At 37.4% G+C, this 27723-nt stretch overlaps 1 protein-coding gene across 1 annotated transcript in view; it reads left to right on the top strand.

The window, feature by feature from the left end:
* The window catches only part of LOC122796879 (collagen alpha-6(VI) chain-like), a 1248728-nt gene that overhangs the window by 410431 nt on the left and 810574 nt on the right, over positions 1 to 27723 (top strand). The window lies entirely within an intron of this gene.

Here is a 27723-nt window from a genome sequence, read left to right as displayed (position 1 = left end):
AAAATGGTTGAATAACCTATGATGATTCTAAAGCTGTTGACATGTTCAGGTGCTAGAACTTTTAATCCTGGTAGAGAGGACTATATGCTATAAAATTACAGTGGGACTGTGACTGTAATTTAAATGATTGTGCTACCCAAATGTAGTAATTAAGATCACTATAAATCAAATCAAGGATTGAAACTAAGTCATTATACTCACTTTAGATTTAGACCCAAAAGGATTTTATTTGTTTTAAAAGATCATCCCTATTGACTTTGTTTCAAACACATAAGTGTATACAAAAAAGCAGAATACATATAAGTCATCATGATATAATAAAGATCACAATACCAGTTGTAAACACAACATCATCTTTATGGGAAGAACTTCATTTGTACTTTCTTACAATAACATGCTCTAAATGCTTATGTTATCATTTACCTACAGTTTATACAGGTCTTTGACTTAAACTGGAAAATAGCTATGAACTGGATGCATAGCAACATATAAAATATTATAGCAATAATTACCCCTGGGTGGTGGTACTGCTAAATTACGGTTGGCGTGGTTGGTTTGGTCCCAGAGAGCCGGGCAAAAAAAAAGCCAAACAATTACCACCAAGCACACCCAACCACAAAGTGAAGTTAATGATATATATAGAAAGCAAAAGAAAAAGAACTTACTTTAATAAAAATAATGGCATGTTCATTGCCTGTTTGCTTCCTTCCGCCTACAGCTGCATCGCGGTTCGGGTTCTGATAGGAGGCGCCCCTCGCGCGGCACATCACAGTTCAAAGCAGCAAGAGAAGCTTAAAGATCTCCGCTTTTTTTGAAATTAAGCTAGCTGTTATAACATTTTTAATAAAGTTTAAAACGGTTAAAAAACAGCTTTGGATTTCCCCGTCTCGCTTTGAAACACATTCAGTTAGCTCACTTATTTAACAAAAAACTTAAAGATCTTTTTCTTCGCTAAAGCTCGTACTTAGAATCGCTTATGTAAGATATGTTAAATGGGTAAAAAAAGGCGAGGAGATGTCCGCTAAACTTTTTAAAAAAAGTTGTGCATGTTAAACGAACAACATTCCCTATTGTGAAGCTAACTATGATTATGGAAAAAGTAAAGTCCTGAAGTGGACCTTCCATCAGTAACGTATAACTCGATTATTAGTAGGCTTTGGCTATATATTAATCATCCTTTTCATCAGCTCACCAATCCCTACTTTCTTCAGCACCAAGGACTAACAAATGTTATAGTACTGCATACCAAATCCACATTCCATTTAATAACTGTCCTTCACGCTGCAACTTCTAAGCAAATGCTCATCCCAGTCTTTACCATTCCTACAATTTCAATGCATCTTTTGGACTCTTGCAAATGCCTTCTCAGTGTATAGACAAATATGTCTGGCTTATTGCCATAATGCATTATAATGCTGAAGCCGTCACCTTCACACCCTCTGATATACCTCATCTTTTCCAAAGTATTTCAGTCACTTTAACCTCATATAGATACTGTAGGTCTTCTAAATGTTGTTTTTTTTTTTGTCATGCACGCAATTGTTGACCCCAGTTTTGCCTCTTGTATAGGAACACTAACAAAATTGAACATTCATGTACAAAACCATCCTACTACTGCTCACCAGCACGTAACATGCCTCTTCTTCTTTCTCAAATGTCCCCTAGTCCTTCCATCAAAATAGAAAAAACAACCACTTGAAGGTGATATCCAGTAACCCAAGAAAATGAAATGTCCTCAGTAAAAGTGCTTTAATGCACAGCCAAAATCCACAGCAGCAAATACAATTGTGATAACAACACAGCAACAAGAACAAAATGTAGAATGAGTGCTTTCGTCTGCTACCATTGCAGACTTTATCAGATATACTAATGCTTTGCACCACTGTAGTTAAATAGTCAATAACACCTAAATTTTTTTAAAGGAATAATACACTCAACATGATTAGTACAAATAGTAAAAAAAACATATCATAACTTAGTAGCCTTCTCTATTAAAATTGGTTTCAAGGACAAACAATCATTTAAGCCTGGTGGATACCAGGCATTTAAACGAAGCTGCCATTTAAGCTCGCTTTTATGAATATTGTTAGCCCAGTTACCACCCCTGGCTTTTTTTACAACCACTTCAAGTATGCCAAATTTATAGCCAGAAAAAGACCCACATGTAAGGGAATGTCTGTATATGGCATTATTTGTGTTATGAGTATTAATTGCGTACAAGTGTTCGTACACCCTCTTCTTGAGGGCTCTTTCCATTTTACCCACGTAGTATGCTTTACAACCAGTGCAAACAGACAAATAAACCAATCCTACAGTGTTACAATTACCCCCCATTAACCTAACCTTGTGAACCGGGTCACCCAAAAAGATCTCTCGTGTGTTCAATACATAGGGGCAATAATTACATCTACCACATGGTTTCGTACCGTTGTTGTTCCCCCTAGTAGTAGGATGTTCTAACAAAGTTTTTAATGTGTTGCCCACATTAAAAGAAAATGTGGGGCCCAGACCCAAGGCTTGAGTGAGTTCGTTGTTGCACTCCAAAATAACCCAGTTCTTACACAAGATGTCCTTAACCTTGTTCCCAAATGAACCAAATTGTATAGACATAGAATTCAAAAAATCCTGTGTGTCAGACAATTGAAGGTCAGTCGAGGTGGTTTGTTCTACACTCACATTAATACTCCCTTGTCCTAGTAGGGGTACAATTTTTTTGCCCCAACCTTCCAACACCTCACAATTTATCTGTCCCAACATATGTTCGGGATATCCTCTTGCTTTGAACATCTGTGTCAACAATCCCAGTTCCCTTTTCAAGTTGTCAAGGGTTGAGCAAATTCCTGCCCCCCTTATCATTTGTCCCCTAACCAAGTTCCTCTTAACATGGTAGGGGTGTTGACTATGATAACTCAAAAAAAACAGTTAGAGTAGGTGGCCTTACGATACACCCTAGATGAAAACTGCCCTGACTGGAGATCTCGGGTAATATTAACATCCAGGTAGTCTATAGTGTGTTCATCAAAGGTGTGGGTAGATCCATCCTTCCATCAAAATAGTTGGTTAATACATTGTGCCAGTTTTCCCCTCCTTTATTTACAGGGGGGCTAATAACATCAAATTCTAACTTCAGACTTAATCCAACATTCCTTTTAAATATTGTATATAAAATGTACATAAAGCAGACATAGCTTTAATGGTATAAGCAGTCAGTACCAATTAGCTGTCTGATTAATACACACTTAAAGCCATTCAATCACATTAGAGCAACATTCATGCAGTTTTCCCTTATCACAGGGCAATCAAAAATGCTTTATCACTTTCAGATGTAGAGAAGAATCTCTATTCAACAGCTGAGCTCAATATCACAAACAGTTAAACTATCTTAACTATTTACATACATTCCATAGCAACATAAAAGAGACCCCCAAGCAGCATCCTTCCCAAATCTATTGCATTATTACAACACCCTCAGAGACACCAAGCAGCATCCTTCTCAAGTCTAATATATTATTACAACACCCTCAGAGACTCCAAGCAACATCCTTCTGAAATCTATTACATCATTACAACACCTTCAATATATTCATAAATGGTATCCCTTTTCCATGAACTGCATCCAGCTTTCTACATGTAGCTCAAACAAGACATATGATACAAAGAAGTACTGAGGGCCTACATAATGCCAAAATCAATATAACAGCAACGAAAGTACATTATAATGATAACCTCATCTCACATAACTCACTCGAATAGTCTACTTTATGAAATATACACACAATAACTTAATATTTGCTACTTCATGATTTATGTAGGCATTTGCAACAGCTTACACATAGATGTTATTGTATTTGATTATAATTAAATATAACAATTCATATTGCACTTTTCTTTGCTTCAATAAGAAATTATATGCAGTCAACGAACATACTAAAAATGGATGCTTCTACATTTGTTATACCCATTATTTTTGCTATCTCATCAATAAAAATATGACAACACATGAATTTAACAATTACTTAATCACTGCATTTAAATTCATATGAAAGCATTCAACCTGCTGATCCATTGCAACCCAGGCATGATGCACTTTATAATGACTGGTGTTATAGATAAAAGTCATATTTACTTTCTATGTAGGCTGACTGTAGCTTCAGTTTAATAAAATATAGCCATAATACTGCCACTTTTTGTGAAATAAATCAAACAGTAGTACTCTGTTTAGCGGCATATACTCTTGAAATTAAATGGCAATGTGCTCCATACACAAGCGTCATCAGCTGTAAAGAACACTGTCTGATCAGTATAATTTCTTTTTATTCTCATTGAAAATTAAAGCCCTAACTGCATCAGGCAAAGATGATATGCAACCTACTTCCATATTAGTAAAATACAAAAAATGCATACAGTCATACCATGGTCATCACTACTATTTGTCTAAAAAGTTTTACATCAATTGACTACTATCATTATTTAACCAAGTCCATTCATACTTGTATGGGAATTCTCAGAGCATTGAGCAACCATGGTTCAGCACTCTTATGCATCCATTCTGATTAGATTTTTTTCTCATTTGTACTTTTTATTTTATTTATGTATTTATTTATTTGTCCTTTGATAACTGAGAAAGTGTGAATGAGCCAATGGCCCACCAAACTTACAGAGTCTCCCTCTTTAAAAAAAAACTCATATAATGCATCTCCTCCACCCCATAAGGTAAGTGCAAAGGTAACTCTTTTAATCTGCCCTTCATCTGTTTTGTACTAGTAAACGCTACAGTTTATCTGTCCAAGGCACTTTCAGTTCAACAGGAAAAGTTAACTTATTATTTTAATCTTCATATTTTACACTCTCCAGTTGCATCAATAAACTGCAGTTTGGGGGGTGGGGGGCAGAGCCTGGATGGCCAACTGTTAGCAGGAGATTTTTGAGCTCCACAAAACTATACTAAATTACAGGAAAATACTCATCCTATCTTAACAAAAACAAAAAAAAAATATTATTAACTGTCTTCTAAACTACAAATATCTCAACTTTGAAGTGGTTTCATCAATATTTTCCTGTCAAACTATACTGGAGATTATTTAATCTGCGTGGAAATGAATAACTCAAAGAACTCCCATTTTGAGTCTTCACTGAAAAAAGAAATTCAACTGATGTCAGCAACTCTTCATGAACTCTCTCTTAAAATGGACAGATTTACTGACAACCTGGAAAACCTCAAAGAAAACTGTCAAAAACAAATGGATGTCCTTGAGGAAATGTTACAACAACATCAAACTAAATTAGTGGACATTGAAACTTCACTTACTGACATTGATGGAAGACTCAAGGAAGAAAAGAATCAGAGTGAATTCCTCTTACAGCAAAATAACTGGTTAATCAACAAAATAGATGACCTGGAGAACAGAGAAAGGAGAACAAACATAAGAATTCTTGGTTTTCTTGAAAAATCAGATGGCAAGGACATTATTTTATTCTTAAAGTCTTGGCTTCCTGAAATACTAGACCTAAAAGAGGGTTTATCAAATGGAATTGAGAGAGCACATAGAGTCACAGGAAAAACAATCTCTTCCTCAACTACTGCTCCACCTAGATCTACAGCAGTTAAATTTCTATCGTATTTAGACAAGGATCTTATTCTCAGGTCAGCATGGAGAAAAAGTCCCTTAACATATAAGCAAAAGCAAATAAGATTTGATAATGATTATTCTTCAAGAGTTTTGGAACTAAGAAAGAAAACTTGGCCACTGGTGAGACTTCTTAAACAAAATAAAATAAAAGCTCAACTTGTTTACCCAGCAAAAATCAGAATTTTCTACTCTAATTACATGAGAACTTTCAACAACCTTGAGGAAGCAACTTCGTTCATGAAAAACAACAATATAATCTCTATTCCAGAAGAAATTGTATGCTCAGCTTCTGAGAGACTTGCTTGGATACAATCATCTGCATTAGAAGCTGAAGTTAAGTGAAACTTGCAGTAGTGCATTTTAGTCTTCTGTTAAGTACAAACTTGCAGTTTTAAAAGTACTGCATTTTCATTTTTTCTGTTTCTTAATTGTGTGTTTCATTGAACAGTGTGCTGTGTGTCTCTCTGCAGTTAGTTCCCCACCCACCCTTCATGTTCTTGTGTTGGTATTAGTGTTGCTGGCTCTAGAATTGCCTAACTCTCCTCTGAGTCTAGTGTTCACTCTACTTAATACAGAGAGAAGATTTGAGAAGGCCAACCCACTTAGATTCTTCCTTCCTCTCCCCTTGCACTTAAAAAAATTGCACTTTATTCATCTGCTTTTACTGAATTTGTGTTTCCTCCTACTTTATTTTGCTTTTCTTAAAATTATTCAATTTTATTTATTCTGCTGCATTTATTACTATTATTTGGTAGTAGCCTAATTAAATTGTAAACTGTTATTCTACGTCTTTTGGTTTAAGCACTTGGGCTTCATACAGGTTGTTTTACATTAAGAAGGTTTGTGGTCTGCACTGGCAGGACAGGTAGCTTACATCCTTCTAAGCTGGGAATTGCTGATTGAAGGCCCAGTGTCTGCTATTCTAAGTGTATTAGCTCTGGCTTAAGCACTTGGGCTTCAGGCCAGTTATTCTACATTAAGAGGGTTTGTGGTCTGCACTCTTGTGGGAGGAGAGGCTGGATTCTGCCCTTCTGAGCTGAGAATTCCTGGTCACAAGCTTATTGTGCCTGCTTATTTGAATTGTTTCTTTCTGAAATTGGTGCACCTTGTTGCTGTAGCATAAACCAGATTCAGGACTGCTAAATCTAACTTTCTTTGTATAACTTGAGCACTGATCCAGGCCACCTTTTTTTGGAGAATGTTCCCCTGCACCCTAGTAGCAGGAGTGTGCAGTTTGAACTTGTCTGATTGAAGACTGCTAGAACAGGGCTCAGTTTTCAGATTTTTTCTGGTTAATTGGGTAACTTGTTTAAATCAGTTTGTTCCTTTTCTATTGTTTTATATATATAAACCAATTGCACTTTTTTCATCTGCTTTTACTGTATTTGTGTTTCTTCCTACTTTATTACTGGGGCATTGTCTTTAACTCTGATCTGCGATATATAACAATAAGTATCCTCTTCTGTGCATTTAAAGTGTTTTATTTATTGTATCTGCTTTATTTTCTGAAAAATATATATATACTTGTTTCCTGCCTTTCTAAGCTAGCATAGTCCAGTTTTCAGGTTGGTGCTGAATTCAGGACTGTGTTACAAATCTCTGTGTTTGCCCATACCTTACTTGGATAGAATGACTTTTTTCTGTTCACCTGTGAGAGATGGGAGCTTTGAGTAGCCTATCTGTCCCTGGAGGAGTGGTTTCAGCCCAGAAATTAGTAGTTTATTGGACATTTTGGGCTAATTTCTATCTCTTTAATTTCCCCTGCTATAAATACCGCATTTGCCTGGTTTTGCGCACTGGGCAGCGCCGGTTAGCTAGGGTTAAACTATTCCTGGCTCCACAAAGTCTCCTCTTCAATTTTTCCCTTGGAACTAGACAAACTTTCAACTTAAGCACTCAAGCAATTCATTTTTCAGCCCAGCACTTGCTCAAAACTCATAGCAAGCACTCATAGCAAGCAAACCCTAGCACTAGACCCTCCTGTACTGTCCAGAAGGTCAAGGCTCTCTATTCGACCTTACCAGCCATCCAGTAAAAGAATTTACTGTACCTATCCAGGCATGTCCAAATGGCAGTTTCAGGTATACTCTCCAGTCCAACTGGTGAATCTGGGCATTTTGAAGCAATGTTACAACTGCCTCATGTACACAGACAACCCTCTCCTCCTACCACCAAACACTAATACATGCGAGAGATGCAATTATATAGCCAAACTGGAGGCTAAGCTCTCTCAACCCAAGACTGTATCAGACAGTCAAGAGGAGAAGGGAAATACTTGCATCACACCACCAGTCTCACACAGACCCATTAAACCAGCACCGGCAAAAAACACACATAAATACATGAAAACATACTCGGAGGCTCTAAATAAAAATCTGTAAAAGCAACAGAGATCTCCAAAGCAAACATCCAAGCAACCTCCACCCCTAACACAAACCATGAAACACATACTTCACAAAACCAGTGTGCCATGCAATCACAGCCCTTAAGGCAAAATAAAATGCCCAACATACTATTAATAGGTGACTCTATAATCAGGCACACTGATGTCCCACTCACTAGGCTGAATAAGGAGAAAGTTACTGTTAGCTGCCTGTTGGGTGCCAGGATCTGCCACATAACACAAGCACTCAGGTTACTCCAGAACAAGTACAAATATGAATCTGTCATTGTCCATGTTGATGTGAATGACTTGTGCCGCACATCCCTTGACTACATGAAAAGAGACATGGAAGAGCTCTCTGATCACGTAGCCCAGGCTGGTATGACCCTGACCCTGAGTAGCATCCTGCCCTCACCAAGAATGATACCATGGTATAAAGAAACAATTCTCGATTTTAACAATTGTCTAAGTTTCTGGTGTCATTCAAAGGGGATCCAGTGTCTGTTCGCCTGGGATGACATGCTCGACAAGCCACTCTGCTTCGCTAGAGACAGCTTGCACCTGTCACCCTTAGGCTTTTGAATACTGGCCAAGGCTCTTGCCACCCCCATAGTGCCTTTTTTAGGCAAGGCTCAAAAGACAAACCCACCACCATAAATAGCGCAAGGAACAAAAAACTGAGGGTAATGCTGCTCAATGCCAGAAGTCTAAACCTCAAAATGTACACAGTCAAGGCACTCCTCAGTATGGAGAAAATCGATATATCGTTTACAATAAATGGTCATACTGAAACTGGAAGTTAAGCCAGAACCAGGATTGTCTTACCGCTTCATAGGGTGGATAGTACCCTACACACCTGCAGAGTTTCAGCCTCCTAGCTTTTTCCCTCTAGGAGAAAAACAAGTTTCCAGGGTAACAGAAACCTGGTTTAAGGCTCCAGAGAGCACCCCAGCACTACCAGGCTACAACTCATACCATACATTTTGGCCACAGAACCCGAACCGAAATACAAAAGGTGGGGGCGTATTGATATTCATCAAGGATACCCATACCTCCAGGTTAGTGGCAGAGCACGATGCTTCAGAGATCATCCACGTGCAACTAACAATGGGCAAAACTGCATTTCAAATTGTAGCTTGCTACAGATCACCCACCATGTCCCAGGACCTCCATTCCGTGTTTCTGGAAACACTGGGAAACATAAAGGTCCTACCAAACACCCTAATATTGGGTGATTTCAATTACCCAACTATTAACTGGGAGAACTGCTAAAGTACTAACTCCCTTGCCCAACATTTCCCAGATTTTATAAACTCAAATGCTCTGGTTCAACTGGTCAACACTCCCACAAGAGGTGACAACATATTGGACCTGGTCATCACCAACATGGGCGACCGGTGTTCCACACTGAAGGTCAACCCCTTGCTGGTTAGATCTGACCATAAACAAATCACTTTGGATATCCACACTCCGACCCCACCCCTGGACAAAGCCAAACTGGGTAGGGTCCAATGTTTGGAGATTCTCAATGTCTCTGTTAATGAGTTCCATGAAGATGCACTCCATAGCCTTGCAGACCTGGCTAGTCAGGCTTATAGGGTGATAGTTCATGGGGCCTGTTGTGGCTCCACCTTTGTGGACTGGGATAACTGTTGATGTGCACCACTCTGTGGGTACATAGCCTGTAGAGAGGCTGAGTTTGAACAGTGTGTTTAGGTGAGGGATTAGTTTATTTTGGAGATTGTGTAAGACACAGCCTGGGATACTGTTCAGTCCCATTGAAGCTGTGTTTTTGGCTTTGGATAGGGCTGTTTTAATCTGTGTGTCAGTGATTGCCGGGGCTCTACATTCTTCTGGTATGGTTATGGACCCTTTAGGGGGTGAGAGGGGGGTAAAGTATGCACTAAACCTGTCTGCCAGAATGTTGGCAATATCAGTCCGTTCAGTGTATTTTGTGCCATTCTGCACTAACTCACAGCAGATCTGAGAGTTTCCACTTAGGTTATTGACATAGCTAAAGAACGCTTTGTGGTTATCTTTGGAGTCCTTGGCAATTTTTCTTTCAAAGCTAGCCTTGGATGATTTTATGAGGGATCATAGTTTCTTGCTGGTACTGATCAGAGATGACTTTCCTTCTTGGGATTTTACTCTTTTCTGTACTAGTTTCCTCCTTCTAGTGTACTGCTTGTTTATGGCAGGGGTCCACCAGACTGGTTTCCTTTTCTTGGAGGAGTGAGTCTTGGTTTTGCTTGGGATAGCATGATCCATGCAGTCTTGCAGGTGCTCATAAAGTGCTTTTGTACATGATTCAGCAGCTTGGACAGCATTGACTTTTAGCATGGGGCTGTGAAACTTTCCACCTCGGTCTTAAGTAATGTGAAGTTTGCTTTTGAAAAGTGGTTCATGGTGGTTTCCTTTATTGGGGGTGGGGGCGGAATGTGGATATCCAGAGTGATTAACCAGTGAGAGGTTGACCTCCAGTCTGCAACAATGGTCACCCATGTTAGTGATGACCAGGTCCAATATGTTGTCACCTCTGGTGGGGGTGTTGACCAGTTGATCCAGGGCATTTGAGTTTATAAATTCTAGGAAGCATTGGGCAAGGGAGTTAGTACTTGAGCAGTTTTCCCAGTTAATGTTTGGGTAATTGAAATCATCCAATATTAGGGCATATAGTAGGAGCTTCATATTTTCCAGTGTCTCTAAAAACGTGGAATGGGGTCTTGGGTCATGGTGGCTGATCTGTAGCAAGCTACAATTTGAATTGCAGTTTTGCCCATTGTTAGTTGCACATGGATGATCTCTGAGGCATCGTGTTGCACCACTAACCTGGAGGTGTGGGTATCCTTGATGAATATGGCTGCACCCCCACCTTTTGTGTTTCGGTCCAGGTTATGTGGCCAAAAATTATGGTATGAGTTATAGCCTGGTAGTGCTGGGGTGCTCTCTGGAGCCTTAAACCAGGTTTCTGTTACTGCACAGATATCAATATTCTCCATACTGAGGAGTGCCTTGAGTGCATGCATTTTGAGGTTTAGACTTCTGCACTGATTAGCATTACCCTCAGGTTTTGGTTACTTGTGCTATTTACGGTGGTGGGTTTGTCTTTTGAGCCTGGCCTAAAAAAGGCACTATGGGGGTGGCAAAAGCCTTGCCCAGTATTCGAAAGCCTAAGGATGACAGGTGCAAGCCATCTCTTGTGAAGCAATGTGACTTGTCGAGCATGTCATCCCAGGCGGACAGATACTGGATCCCCTTTGAATGACACCAGAAACGTAGCCAATTGTTGAAATTGATCATGTTTTCTTTATACTGTGGCATCATTCTTGGTGAGGGCAGGATGTTACTCAAGGTCAGGGTCATACTGGCCTGGGCTATGTGATCAGAGAGCTCTTCCATGTCTCTTTTCATGTAGTCCAGGGAGGTATGTCTCAGGTTATTCACATCAACATGGACAATGACAGAGTCATATTTGTACTTGTTCTGAAGCAACCCGAGTGTTTGTGTTATGTGGTGGATCCTGGCACCCAACAGGCAGCTAACTGTAACCTTCTCCTTGTCCAGCCTAGCTAGTGGGACATCAGTGTACCTGACTATAGAGTTGCCTATTACTAGTGTGTTGGGTATGTTATTTTGCCTTAAGGGCTGTGGTTGCATGGCACACTGATTATGTGAAGTATGTGTTTCATGGTTTGTGATGGGGTGTGGAGGTTGCCTGGATGTTTGCTTTGCAGGTCTCTGTTGCTTTTGCAGAGTTTATTTAGAGCCTCCGAGTATATTTTCATGTATTTATGTGTATTTGCCAGTGTCGGTTTAGTAGGTTTATGTGAGACTGGTGGTGTGCTGCAAGTATTTTCCTTCTCCTCTTGACTGTCAGTTCCATTCTTTGGATGAGAGAGCTTTGCCTCCAGTTTGGCTGTATAATTGCATTTCTCGCATATATTAGTGTTTGGTGGTAGGAGGAGAGGGTTGTCTGTGTACATGAGGCAGTTGTAACATTGCCTCAAAATGCCCAGATTCACCAGTAAGACTGGAGAGTACACCTGAAACTACCCTTTGGACATGCCTTCTGGACAGTATAGGGAGGTCTAGTGCTAGGGTTAATTAGTGCTTGCTATGAGTTTTGAGCAAGTGCTGGGCTGTGAAATGAATGGTTTGAGTGCTTAAGTTGAAAGTTTGTCTAGTTCCATGGGATAAATTGAAGATTAGACTTTGTGGAGCCGGGAATAGTTTAACCCTAGCTAACTGGCACTGCCCAGCATGCAAAACCACACAAATGAGGTTTTTATAGCAGGGAAATGAAAGAGATATAAATTAGCCCAAAATGGCCAATAAACTACTAACTTCTGGGCAGAAACCACTCCTCCAGGGACAGATAGACTACTCAAAGCTCCCCTCTCTCACAGGTGAACAGAGAAACTTCCTTCTATCCAAGTAAGGTATGGGCAACACAGAAACTTGTAACACAGCCCTGAATTCATCAATAACCTGAAAACTGGACTATACTAGTTCAGAAAGGTGGGAGACAAGTATATTTTTTTTCAGAAAATAAAGCAGATACAATAAAAAAAAACACTTTAAATGCACAGAAATGGCTATCACACTTTAGTGTGTAGCCTACAACAGTTAAACAGATTATTTAAACTCAAAAACAACTTAGTTCAAGTGCAGGCAGCATATAAGTACAATATGTAGCAGAAACATGCTTTTTAAATCACAGAAAAGCTAAAAATCCTCATTTTAGGCGGAATTAGTTAAAGACAGCAGGAAAATGCAGAAAAATGAAACTTAATCACTTCAAAGTTTCTCTTTTGTCTCTCTGCTGCTGTAGAACTCTGCAGGACACCTGGCAGGCACTTGCTGAGCTGAATACAAAGCACAAAAAAATGCGCAAATGCAGTTTTTATAGGAGTGAAATGAAAAAGATAGAAATTAGCCCAAAATGGCAAAAAAACTACTAACTTCTGGGCTACAGCAAACAAGGCGCACAAATTTCAGAAAGAAACAGTTCAAATAAGCAGGCACAATAAGCCATTAACCAGAAATTCCCAACTCAGAAGGGCAGAATCTAGCTTCTCCTCCCACAAGAGTGCAGATCACAGACCTTCTTAATGTACAATAACTGGCATGAAGCCCACGTGCTTAAACCAGAACCAATGCACTTTTAGAATAACAGACACTGAGCCTTCAATCAGCAATTCCCAACTTAGAAGGATGTAAGCTACCTTTCCTGCCACAACAATGCAGTCCACAAACCTTCTTAATGTAAAACAACGGGTCTGAAGGCCAAGTGCTTAAACCAAAAGGCTTAGAATAACAGTTACAATTTAATCAGGCTACTACCAAGAAGTAATAACTGTAGCAGAATAATACAACTGAGTACTTTTAAAAAGAAGCACAAGCAAAATAAGGTAATAAAGTGGGAAGAAACACAACTACAGTAAAAGCAGATGAATAAAGTGCATTTTTATAACAATAGAAAACGAGCAAACTGATTTAAAGAAATTATGCAATTAACCAGTAAAAAATTTCAAAACTGAGCCCTGTTCCAGCAGTCTTCAATCAGACAGGTCCTAACTGCACACTCCTGCCACTAGGGTGCAGTGGAATCTTCTCCAAAAAAGATGGCCTGGATTAGTGCTCAAGTTATACAAACGAAGGTAGATTCAGCAGGCCTGAATCTAGTCTATGCTACAGCAGACAAGCTGCACCAATATCAGAAAAACAGTTCAAATAAGCAGGCACAGTAATCCTTTAACCAGACATTCACAGCTCAGAAGGGCAGAATCTAGCCTGTCCTCCCACAAGAGTGCAGACCACAAACCTTCTCAATGTAAAATAACTGGCCTGGAGCCCAAGTGCTTTAACCAAAAGACTTAGAATAAAAGTTCCAATTTAATCAGGATACTACCAAGCAGTAATAAATGCAGCAGAATAAACACAATTGAGTACTTATAAGAAGAGGCAAAAGCAAAATAAGGTAATAAAGTAGGAAGAAATACAAATACAGTAAAAGCAGATAAAGTGAAAATTAATTTATTTTATGCTGTCTGTGGATGCTGTTGCATGATGAGGGCAATGCATTGATGCAACTATGTGTATTTCCTGTTTGCTATACCCTGCTTAGAGAAGAAGTAAACAGGAACTAAGAGGGGGGGTCTAAAATGTATGGTCGTGGCTTCGTTATCCTGTCATTGGTACGGCAATAATTAAATGCAGTAAACAACTTCTTTATTATAATCACCTTCTTTTACTTTCTGTTACAGAAGTCATAAAATGCGTTCATGTGATTCACGCTTTCTTATATGTTTTTTGTTTTTTTTTTGGTTGCTGGACTGCGGAGGTAATGTGATTGCCATCTTGCTGTGACTATGTTCTTTAAGGATGATGTATTTTGATGAAATTTTCTGCCCATTGGTGCTTGCTGTAGAATTGGATGGATGATGTGAGTCTATTTGGGGATGAGATGGCCTGTTAAATAATTTAAGACTTGTGCGAGGCTTGATTTCTGACCCATAGCTGATACTAGCAGTTTTGAGTAACACGTTCATCTTATGTGGTAACGATGCTGTTTTAACTACTTATGCCGTGAATTGGGGCTTGGGCAATTTTTCTTCATACACAGTGGTTTTCTTTGATTTTAGACTTTGGCTTTGAAGAATGGTCTTTATTAAGTCTAACTTTCTGTCTCCTTTTTTTATTGAATGCTTTGCATTTATGACTGCTTCATTGTTTAAATGTAGGGATGCATAGACATCCCTTGAAGTGGTTTGGGGTTGGGTGTGCTTTGGGCTGGTCCTTGAATATTCCTCTTAGTATTGGGTATTTGATAGCACCCTGCACTATAACTGTAGATCTACTTTAAATTCAGGGTTCTGATCTCTGTTCAGATATAGAATAAGTAGATTGCATAATGTTTATAATTCAGTTTATATATGCAGTATTGTATGTCTTTGTAAATTGATAAGGTGTCTGGGCCTGCAGTCCAATCTAACTGTAACTTCACTGAGATCTCAACTTTAAAATATCCATATTTAGAGCCTGGAAGCTTCAGTAAAGCTTTATTTGAGCTGTTTCAGCATACTCAAGCTAACGTCTTTAACTAACTCAGATAACTCACTTTCCAGACCTCTCAGATGGCCAGCAGGCTAATAAAATTACAAAAATTACACTCTACTCAGATGACACAGTATCACATGAAAAGCCTGCTGTTCGTACAGATACATATGCCTGAAATCTTCTTGGCTTAGACAACTTTACAATACATCTGACCTGACATAATATAATTTGTAACTAAAAATTCTGCTGCAAGTCAATTACAGATGCGACAGACATATCTGTAGTATTTCAATAGTAATTTAATAGATTCTGTCATCGGAGATCATTTTTTTTCAGTGTATGACAAGTCTTATATTACTTATTAATTATAAGCCATAAATAGAAAATGTTTAAGTTTTGATATCCTGCCTGGAAATCAGGCTCATTCTAACAGAATAACTCTCTTGTTAGCAATCCTTAAATAATGTTTATTATGAGGTACTTAGGCAACACAAACACTCACTTGTTATTTTAAATAATGATTTATCACATCAACTATTTGACTGATTGTTGTTCTGCTATAATGAGTTGCAGTTGTTACTTACGGGCAAAGTTGGGTTTCTCACATATCGTTGACATCTGTTTATTTTATTAAAGATGACTAAACCATAGTCTATTAGGTTTGCAACAAAAAGCAGCCAGTCATTCTTTCTTCACTATCTGCAGTACCAACTTTAATAATTAGATATTCAAGGACAACTATTCTCCCTGTCAATTATATTTGCATTGTTCACTGGAAAATCTAATTATTACACTTAAGAATGTTTGAACAAACTATTATTTGCTAGACAGAGTAAATTGTAAATACCTTAACTGGCTTTATTGTGGGTTCATATCTTGAGTTTTGATTTAACACTAACAGTTTTGTAAATATGCTTCTCTATTTTTTCTGATATATCGCAACATATTATGATGGTACTTAGTCATTCAAACTGTCAATGTGCTTTGAATGGTTTAGAGTGTAGAGATGTAATAGTTCAATATCATTCTAGAAAGATACAGTATTGTATTTCCTCATTGATACCTGTGTCTTTATAAGTAACACGAGTATTAGGATAAACTCAAGTGAACCAATCTTCCTGTCTTTTTTTTTTTGCCAGTTAGCATTTTGAACAAGTTAACCTCTTATTTATTAGACCACTTATTATTTTTCAAATATTAATATATTTGTAAGTACGGAAAATGTTAGTGTAATATGTCATGTTCAGGAAATTTTTATTTGTAAAATGTATCTTTAATAATCAGTGTACTTTATCCTCAGTCACAGAGTATTGAAAATTTTTCTTTTTTTTTCTTTTTTGCTTTTTTTATATATGTGAATTTATATTCATTTCCTTTTTGAATGTTAATATTAATCTATAATTAGTTACTACCAATAGCTAATGTTATTTCAGCTATTAGTAATATTACATCTCTTAGAACTTCAACTTGGAGCTCAAATATGTCAATATCTTTCTTCACTTCTTGTCTGTCATAATGGATAATCTGATTGAATACTACTGTTTTTTTTTTCACATTAGGAGTGTATTTCACTCCTTGTTGGTTAATGGGTTTCATCATTTCTTTAATTATTTGGTTATAAATATTCAATTTTTCCATTGTTTTTTCTTTTATTATATTGTCCTAAATCTAGTTATTACTTATAGCTTATATTAGGAAGAATTAATCTGATTACAGTGTTCAAAACCATTATAAATAAAAAAGTTACACATTTTTCTGATTTGGAAATATTAAAACATATCTTAACTCTTAATTACCTTACAAGCAAAGCTAAACTAGATGGACTTAACCTTGCTATCTCTAAATGTCAATGGATTAAACAATCCAAGGAAAAGATCTAATCTAAGATATCTAAAATTAAATAAAGTGCAAATTGTATTTATCCAAGAATCCCATTTCAAATCAGATGATAAATTTTGAGCCCATTGGAATATATAAAAGTATCTCACTCTTCATACAAGAAAAAAAAACAGAGGAGTTTTAATACTTTGGAATTAAAATTTTACTATTGCTCAAATCATTTATAATTATGAAGATAAAGAAGGACTTATAGCAATTGTTATAATTAGATTTGCTAACAGAATATGCACACTCATCAATGCTTACTGGCTTCCTGGTATAGGAATAGGAACGATCAGAAAACATTTGGACCTAATTAATAAAGTCTATAAAGTAAAAATCAAAGCCACAAATAAACTAAAAACAGCCAGGAAAGAAAGACGAGATCCATGAAATCCTGTTATTTAGCGCTTTCATTTTTTAATAAAAACTTCTTCAGAATACACATACATAGTGAACTAAACCCTTTTTATACAAATACATGCCTTCATAGTTAATGACATCATAATGAAATTACTTAATTTAATTCAATTACTACAGCCCCATTGAGATATCTAAAACATTAAATACATTGTTTTAAGCCATATTACAATAAAAAACCATAGAAAATGCACTGTTTTGTTCAAACCATAAAAATCCTTAATTTATTATACTTTTATTCAAAAATAACCTTCAGATTTTAATCTGAAAGTGGAACTGATAGATGTATTTGTGTTTAAGCCTGGAAATGATGTTGCATTAGTTTTTAACTGCCATCTTAGATCCCTATTTTCCAAAAAATCATTAAGGGGACCACCTCTATCTCCAACTGTAACTTGTTCTAATACTGAAAATCTAAAATCATGTCCCTCATTATTAATAATGTGCACTGCCAGAATATTTTTTAAATCTTGTTTTTTAATATCATAGGAATGTTGATACATTCTGCTCCTAAGAGCATTAATAGTCTTCCCGATATAAAAACAAGGACATTGCGTGCATGTCCCTATATAAACAACAGCCTTACTTTTACAGGTAAATTTTTTCTTGTATATATATTTGCCATAATTTGGGATAAACAACTCTGTGCCTTCTAGAATATTTTTACACTGCAGACAAAAACCACATTTAAACATTCCCTTGGGCCCAGAGTGAATCTCTTGTACCCTCTCTACCATGTTTTTTATAGTAATGTCCTTCTTGTAAACAATATTATCTGAAAGGATCAGGAACCAAAGGGGGGAAGGGGACAACATCATTTGAACTACAACAACAGAGGCAGGGGGAGGGGGAGAATGTATTAGATATGTTTGAAAGCCTCTTCTTGGAAAATGGTTTTACAGATATAAATATACTGAACACAGTGAATGACTTGTTTGAAGCTCCTCATGGTTTAAGGGACACCATAGATACCTCTGTTCAGATTATTACTAATAGTAATGGTGACTTCAAAATGTACAATTATAGTGACTGCATATTGGACAAAAGTATAGCAAATATTTTTGAAAGAGGCTTGTCTTTTGTGCCAAGTAAAAAATGGACTGTGGATGAAGCATTAATTGATTTAAAGATGTATGCAAGAAAGCTGAATTATCAGTTTTACTTCAAAGAAGGACTGCATGATATCAATATTAGTAGTGGTAATAACAATACATGTAAAAGATCTAGCACTTTCAATCCTCCACTATGCCCTATTGTACAGATGTTTGAAAAAATGTGTGATTATGATATTCGCATGTTATTTAAGAACAGTAGTAGGTCAACCTACGATGAAAATAATCAGGATAAGAAAGAGATGGAATTATTAAAAAATCTATGTAATAATGATAAGATTAGAATTATGAAACCGGACAAGGGGGGAGGATTAGTTATAATGGACAGTAATTCCTATATTGATAGAATGCTATCGTTTCTTCAAACTGATACATATTGTCAGATGAGTGTGAATGAGAAAAATATATCATACAGGAAAGTGGACATTATGCTGGAAGAACTTCTGTTAAATAGACAAATCTCATTTGATGAATGGTCTTATATGACAGTAAAATATCCAAAAATTCCTACTACTTTTGGTATACCAAAAGTACATAAGGATCTCAACAACCCCCCCCCCCCACCTTAGACCCATTGTTGATGCAAAGGCTTCAAAAACATATTATATTGCCAGTTTTATAGATATTCAATTAAAAAACAAATTAAAAAAACATTTTACAAGACTGTAATTGGATAGTAACAGATTTGTGGGACTTAAGAAAATGAATAAAAACATGTATAATCATAGTTTAATCTTTGTAACAATTGATGTCAAATATTTATTTTCTGTTATCCCACATGATACTGGAACTGAATGGTTCTATTCATATTTATGTCAATACACAAAAATGGGGCATGATAGGATTCTTACATTAAGGAGCCTCATGGAGTTAGTATTGGACACTAACATTATTGTATTTCAAGAACAATTATTCAAACAATGTAAAGGTGTAGCCATGGGGGCTATTTGTGCACCCAGTTTTGCTAATTTAGTTCTAGCATTCTGGGAGAAGGAATATGTATTCACCAGTAAATATGCACAACTTTGGCAATATTATGGGCGATATTTGGATGACATCGTCATCCTATGGAATGATAATGAGGATATGTTAAATGAATTCCTTGAGTTTATTGGTGTTGGTACAGAATTTTTGGAATTTTCTCATACCATTTCAGATGAGAAAATTAATTATTTGGACATCACCATAAGTAAAAATAGAATGAAAAGTTGTTTTGAAACGACAATTTTTAGAAAACCCACTTATTCCAATACACTTTTACATTTTTCCAGTTTTCACCCTATCTATCAGAAGAAGTCACTAATAAAAGGTCAAGGGGTTAGACTAGCAAGAATGGCTTCAGACTTCTATGAGTTTTTAGGTCAAATAGAAATTCTTAAAGGTATGCTGGTTAGTAGAGGCTATCCCTTAGAATTTGTGGAAAATACATTAAAGGAGGTGGTATCTAAAAGGGAACAAGGTATATTTTTTCCATTATTAGGTAAGGGTCCTAATACTGTAGTTGAAGGTATGAAAAGTTCTTATAGCCAGAATAATCAGTCATTTCATAGTGTTGGTATTTTTAGATATAACCAGCAGTTTAAAAGTATAAGCAACATTGTTCAATGTAACTGGAATATATTCAATATTAATAAAGATTTTTTGTATACTGTGGGAATAAAACCTAATATTGTTTACAAGAAGGACATTACTATAAAAAACATGGTAGAGAGGGTACAAGAGATTCACTCTGGGCCCAAGGGAATGTTTAAATGTGGTTTTTGTCTGCAGTGTAAAACTATTCTAGAAGGCACAGAGTTGTTTATCCCAAATTATGGCAAATATATATACAAGAAAAAATGTACCTGTAACAGTAAGGCTGTTGTTTATATAGGGACATGCATGCAATGTCCTTGCTTTTATATCGGGAAGACTATTAATGCTCTTAGGAGCAGAATGTAGCAACATTCCTATGATATTAAAAAACAAGATTTTAAAAATATTCTTGCAGTGCACATTATTAATAATGAGGGGCATGATTTTAGATTTTCAGTATTAGAACAAGTTACAGTTGGAGATAGAGGTGGTCCCCTTAATGATTTTTTGGAAAATAGGGAACTAAGATGGCAGTTAAAAACTAATGCAACATCATTTCCAGGTTTAAACACAAATACATCTATCAGTTCCACTCTCAGATTAAAATCTGAAGGTTATTTTTGAATAAAAGTATAATAAATTAAGGATTTTTATGGTTTGAACAAAACAGTGTATTTTCTATGTTTTTTTATTGTAATATGGCTTAAAACAATGTATTTAATGTTTTAGATATCTCAATGGGGCTGTAGTAATTGAATTCAATTAAGTAATTTCATTATGATGTCATTAACTATGAAGGCGTGTATTTGTATAAAAAGGGTTTAGTTCACTATGTATGTGTATTCTGAAGAAGTTTTTATTAAAAAACGAAAGCACTAAATAACAGGATTTCGTGGATCTCGTCTTTCTTTCCTGGCTGTTTTTAATAAAGTCTATAAAGGTAATCTAATATTTGGGGGGAGATTTTAACTGTATGTTAGATCATTCAGAAACCACTAATAAAATACATCTTCATCTTACCCCGATAGGTATAGCTCTCAAAAACTGGTGTGGAAATTTAAACCTTATTGATACTTATAGGTATAAAGAGAATAACTCATTATTATTTTCTCATAGTGACTATAAGTTTGGCACCCAAACTAGAATTGACAACATTTATATATCTCAAGACTTGAACTTGAAAATAATTAATTTTTCCATAACCCCTGTTCTTTTTCAGATCATAATTCACTTATCCTAATGTTTGAAATAGATTTCAAGAGACTAACCTTTACAACAAGAATACTGGCATATATCACTAAATTAAAATAATTTAATCCATGGCTAGATTCTGAAATGTGATATTTTCTTGATACAAACAGTCAGAAGAAACTAATTTAATACCATTATGAGATACACTGAAAGCTTATCTATATGGTAAAATACTTCCATGGTTTAAAAACAAAACTAAAGAATAGGAATCAGAACTTCATAATATTCAAAAACAAATTATAGATACCAATAATGACAACTTAAAAAATTCACTCATAAAGAAAAAAACAATCAAAGACTGAAATAAAAAATGTAATGCAATACTAACTCATGAAACTAACCTAGCACTAGAAAGATTAAACTTTAACTCATGTTTGCCGTCACCAAAACATTTACATAATCTTGCAATGGGAGTTAAAAGACAAACCACTGAAAATAATATCATAAAAATTATCCATGAAGGGAAAAATAATAAAACAGTCTCAGATATCAGTGACATTCTAGAAGCTTTTAAGTACCACTACACTGATCATCAGTCTAATGTTAATTCACGTTGATCCCTTAGATTTAGATATAACGTTATCTAAAATAAATAGAATACCTGAAAACTTAAAAAATAGAAATCCAAAAACAAGTTTCCCTCAAGGAAATAGTTGATAAGATTAAAGAAAACAAAAATAACAACGCTCCTAGAATTGATGGAATTATAATTGAACTACATAAAATATTCCCATCTTCAACTATCTCAATTTACCATAAAACCCTAAATGAAATACAAGCTCAAAATATAATACCATCTTCATGGAGATATTCTTTAATCACGTCCATCTTAAAGGAAAATAAAGATCTGAAACAATGTAGCTCCTACAGACCAATCTCACTACTTAATAATGACTACAAAATGTTCATGTCCATTCTTGTCAATAGACTTAAAAATGCTTAATATATATTATGAATGAAGATCAGTCAGAATTTTTCTATAATAGACACACCTATGACAATATTCAAAGAATCTTAACTCTTATAGGCATCTTAAATAGGAATAATTGTGAAGCCCTTTTAATCGCACCTGATATTGAAAAAGCTTTTGATACACTAAAATGGGATTATCTTTTTAAAGCCTTAGAAATTTTTGATTTTCGCCCTCATTTCATATCTTTGATAAAAAATTTATATAAAATAATCCTGCTTATGTGAAACTTGGCCCTTTCACTTCAGAATCCATTAAAATCTCCAAAGGTACTAAGCAAGGTTGTCCCATGGCTCCCATTTTATTTGCCCTAGCAATAGAATTATTTGCTTTTGTAATACGTAATGATTCAAAAATAAAAGGTATTGACATATATGGTCAATTTAATTCCAAAATCATGCTCTTCGCAGATGATATTCTTATAACTTTGAGTGCCTCAAAAGAATCTCTTCGGGAATTAGATATGCAAGCTAAAAAAATTTTACAACTCAGGTCTACATATAAGTGATACAAAATCTAATTATATGTTTTTGAATAAAAAAATAACACTTGTAATCTCAAATCAATTAATAGGAGAACAGGTTGTTTCTATAAATTATCTAGGAATTACGTTATGTGATAATATTATTGCCACCTTATCTACAAACTATAAAAGAAATTTTAACCACATTAAAAATATTTACAGAAAAATGGAATAAATTATACCTAAAATTTGAGGATAGACTGCAATTAATAAACATGGTACTACTCCCAAAAATAAACTACATAGCACAACCCATTGATATGTTACCATGTAAAAAACTATTACAAGACATTAATAAAACTCTATTAAACTTCCTCTGGTTTCCTAAAAAAGAATAGGATAGCCTACTCCCATCATATTAGACACTGGGAATTGGGAGGAATCAACTTCCCAGATTTAGAATATATCAAAGCTTCTATTTTCATAATAGTTGTTAATTGTATGGAGCCTAATTTTTCTTCTGCTTGGAAATTATTACATATTTCCATTTTTTGAATGAAAATAAATTAACAAAAATTCTTCTGACAAATTATCAAATTAATAAATTCTGGTATATACTAAGTGTTAATCTAAAATACAACATGATGAATCCCACCAATTCAAACCATATAAATTACATTTGCAATATACTTAGATCTTTCATAAATTCCAATAAAGATATAAAATTATGGTGGGAGCTGCTAATACCATTCAGAATTACAAAATGTTTTCCAACAAAATGCATAAAAATATTTTTAACAATTGGGAATTAAAAAAATGTCACTTGCTGGCAACACTGTCCCCCGGATTCTCTATTCTTTGCATGGCGTGCATAATTGGTGCAGGAGCTCTAGCAGGAAATATATCTGTTGTGCGATCCAGGAACAGCTTGCAAGGGTGTGCACGTGCGGTCCTGCACTAATCCTGCATGCACTAAGTCCCTGTATGCAAATCACCACATTTGCAGGAGAAATCTATGCAAATGAAGTGATTTTGCAATCCAGAAAGCTTGCAACCGGCCATGCAGGACTAGTGCAATCTGAAGAAATGTACTCGGTTAGTAACCAAATACATTTCTGCAAAATCCAAAATGGAGCTGTGACAGCGCCAAATAAAGGCTGCATACCATGTAGTAAGCATGCCAGTGGCCAAGTATGAGGCCATTGGCATTGCAAATAGTGAAAAAAATTTAAAAAATCAACTTTTATTTTTTTTAGCCGATCTCAGCTGTTTAAGCATAGGGCAGAGGCGCGCAAATGGGATCGGGGAAAAATAACAAAATAAACCTAAATTAAGCATTCTAACTAAAATGAGTATTTTGCCATGCAAGTCAATGGCAGGCAGAAGACAACATGGCCAGTGAGTAATGGTTGCTAAGGGGGAAGGCTCAGTCTGAGACATGTAACTATGCATTAGCAGGCAATCCTATGCAAATGAGGGTAATGATAGTGAATCCCAGTTTTTCCCAGCATGTGAGTCAGGTCCCAACAGTGTAAGAGTAGTAATAGCTTGGTGCAAGCCTAAGAGTTAGGTGACATTATGGGAGTGTGTTTCAGGCATACTGTAAGCAGATTGGAGCCCTGTGGCTCGGGTTTGCTCCTAGCTTAGCAGCTAAGCTAGGGGGTGTGTCTGAATCTGCCTAGCACTATTTACATTGCCTAAGCAGGTGTGTGTGCCATGCACCAGGTTTTAAAGGAAGAAAGAGAAAGTTAAACCAGGAAATAGCAGCACTGTGCACATTTGAGCACTCTGTTTGTGTGGTGCGTACCCGGGCTTAAACAGGAAGGCAATGGGAAGGGAAAACAGCAGTAGGAAGGTAATCAAGAAATAGAATAGCTGTCAGGTGAAATGTATCAAAATCAGCCAATTACACAGGCAGAAGACCAGCCCAGCCCAGAACACTACTATAAACCATGCAAACACCTTCCTCTCTGGGGTTTCCCACATTCTACACCAACGATGTATACAAGTGGGAGATTTTAACAAACAAACCTACAAAATGAGAAGGGCTGCAGCAGGCAACATAGAACAACATGTGCAAGAGGCTGAGGGTGTTGAGGATGTGAATGCTGCCGTTCAACCCACAGTGAGGAGATGGAGAAGAGTGTACAGACCCAGGGTAACCTACCAGGGGCTACATGAGCTGGAGATAGTGGAGTGCTATAGGGTGGACAGAGACCTCCTGTAGCAAATTGTTGAGCTGTGCCGGCTACACCTGACACACCAAACTGACCGAGGTGAACCCATACCAGTGGATACCAAGGTATGTGTAGGCCTAGGAATACTAGCCACAGGCATCTCCCAAGGCTCAACTGGGGTTATCATGGGGATCTCACTGGCATCAGCATCCAGAGTATTCCACCAGTTCCTGGATGCCCTGTCAGCACATGCCAGTGAGAATATATATTTCCCCAACACCGTGAGGTGTTGGCCAGCAATATGTGTCTCTTCCACCAAATAGCAGAATACCCTGAGGTAGTGCGTGCTATAGACTGCACCCACATACACATCAAAGCACCACACGGTGATCAGGTTAGGGCCTACATCAACCGCAGGGGCATCCCCTCCATCAACTGTCAGGTCATCTGTGATGCCCAGGGCATTATAATGAATGTGTGTGCTGGCTGCCCTGGAAGTTATCAAGATTCCCACATATGGCATCTGACATGGCTGTACCAGAGATTTGCCAATGGGGACATCCCCTATGGTCACCTAGTGGGGGATGCTGGTTACACACTGGAGCAGTGGCTGATGACACCCATCAGAAATTCACACACACCTGAACAAGAATGCCATAATGAGGCACATGTACAGACCAGACTTATAATAGAGCATGTGTTTGGGATGCTCAGGTCAAGGTTCCAGTGTCTGGACACATCCAGTGGTGCCTTGCAGTACTCACCAGCTACATGTACCCAAATTGTTATGGTGTGTGCCATGCTACACAATATGATCCTGCAGAAACAGCTGCAGCAGGAACAGCATGGGGCAGGGCCACACAGCCCCCCAACAATGCCAAGACCTGCACAGGCACAGACTGACTAGGAGGAGGAACAGTCTGAGCCTGCCCCAGTAGGCAGATGGAGGTGTGCCCAGTACGCCGAGGCTGCGGCAAAGAGACAATGCATAGCACATACACTGACACAGTAGGGACCCAGGTAATGACACCTCTCTCTGACTCACACTTGCAGTAAAAGGGATTCCAAACATGACAGTACTTGTGCTCAACCATATATACGGAGTGTACTATGTGCATCCAACATAGGCAGCCCTCCAGCACTATCCGCAATTCTGGCACACCCTCAAGGTAAGTCAATCAACCTACCAATTGCCAAATGGAGTAGAATGTGTTGTTACCTGTATCTATGGTATGAATGTATGCAAGCAAGGGAATTGGGTGGCTGAACGTTATGGCAGCAGAAAGTAGACACCCATAGTGGCACCATGACATCTGTAACACATACTGGAGTCACCATAGTAGCCAGTACTACACATGGTGACAAAACCCACTGCAGGAAATGTGCTGGGGGACATGTGTGCCCATCAGACTCACACATGCCAGTCAGGGCAGTTCACATACCCAACAACAGTCTCAGCCAGCAGGACAGGTGTAGAAAAACCCAGAGCCTGTGCTATGGCCCCTGAATGATGGCTTTGGTTAACCTCAATCCCCCCGGCCTACACAGATAGACTACAGCAGGTCAGGCAGTGGGAAGTTAGTTCTGAAGGGTAGGAAGTCTGACACTAATATGTAGGGCAATGAAAGCTACAAACTGTAGTACACTGGTATGCTTCTAGTCTGCCTAATAGGTAAGAATACAGAATGAAATGGAGTACCTGAGATACCAGTACAGTCATAGAAAATGTGTACAAGTGTCAGGTGTGCCCCCCTTCCTACTTAGTAATGTAATAACTGTCATGTATGCCCCCACACTCCTGTATAGAAATGTAGAAATAGACAGGTGTGCCCCCCATCCTACGTAGTAATGTAATAACAGTCAGGCGAGCCCTCCCAATCCTGTGTTGAAATGTAGAAATAGACAGGTGGGCCCCCCCCCCATCCTACGTAGTAATGTAATTACAGTCAGGTGTGCCCCCCAATCCTGTGTAGAAATGTAGAAATAGACAGGTGTGCCACCCCATCCTACGTAGTAATGCGATAACACTCAGGTGTGCCCCCAATACTGTGTAGAAATGTAGAAATAGACAGGTGTGCCCCCCCACTCTATGTAGTAATGTAATAACAGTCAGGTTTGCCTCCCTATGCTGTATAGAAATGTAGAAATAGACAGGTGTGCCCCCCACCCTATGTAGCAATGTAATAACAGTCAGGTGTGCCACCTAACCATGTGTAGAAATGTAGAAATAGTCAGGTGTGCCCCCACTGTAGCAACAGTCAATGCCAAATGCTCGATGGATACCCTGCAAAAACAGCATGCTACCTGTTAATGTACAACACAAAGGTCAGCACTGCAGTACAAACTACCTGGACTTGATCCACACATTAAATACAGATGGGCATACTGGGCATGCTCACACATTTAAACACATGAAGGCCATGTCTGCAAACACCAGAGGACCAGACGTATCTGGCAGTCACAGTTGTTAGAGCAGACACTCATCAGTATGCACCACTCATGCCTTGCACACACAGTGGATAGGAATACATACATATATGTAAGGGAAACAAACTATAATAAGCCAAAGGTAGACGTACATAGATGTGTGGAAAAGGGTGACTGTGACAAGGAGCCATCCAGGCCTGTCCTAACCAGCACACTGCCAAAGGGCCCCATCCACATGAGATTCAGATGTCACTCACTGCAGATGCTAGCCGCCAGTATCTGTCAGCATTACATACTGTGTGGTGCACGTGCTAGCTGTGCAACATGACTGTACAAGAAAGTAGTCATCTAGCAGCTGTATACACATACCTGTGAAAT

The sequence above is a fragment of the Protopterus annectens genome, chromosome 3.part0 (genome assembly GCF_019279795.1).
Source record: "Protopterus annectens isolate FY-2018-M chromosome 3.part0, PAN1.0, whole genome shotgun sequence".
Lineage (NCBI taxonomy): Eukaryota > Metazoa > Chordata > Ceratodontiformes > Protopteridae > Protopterus > Protopterus annectens.
This window is presented reverse-complemented; position numbering and strand designations above follow the sequence as displayed.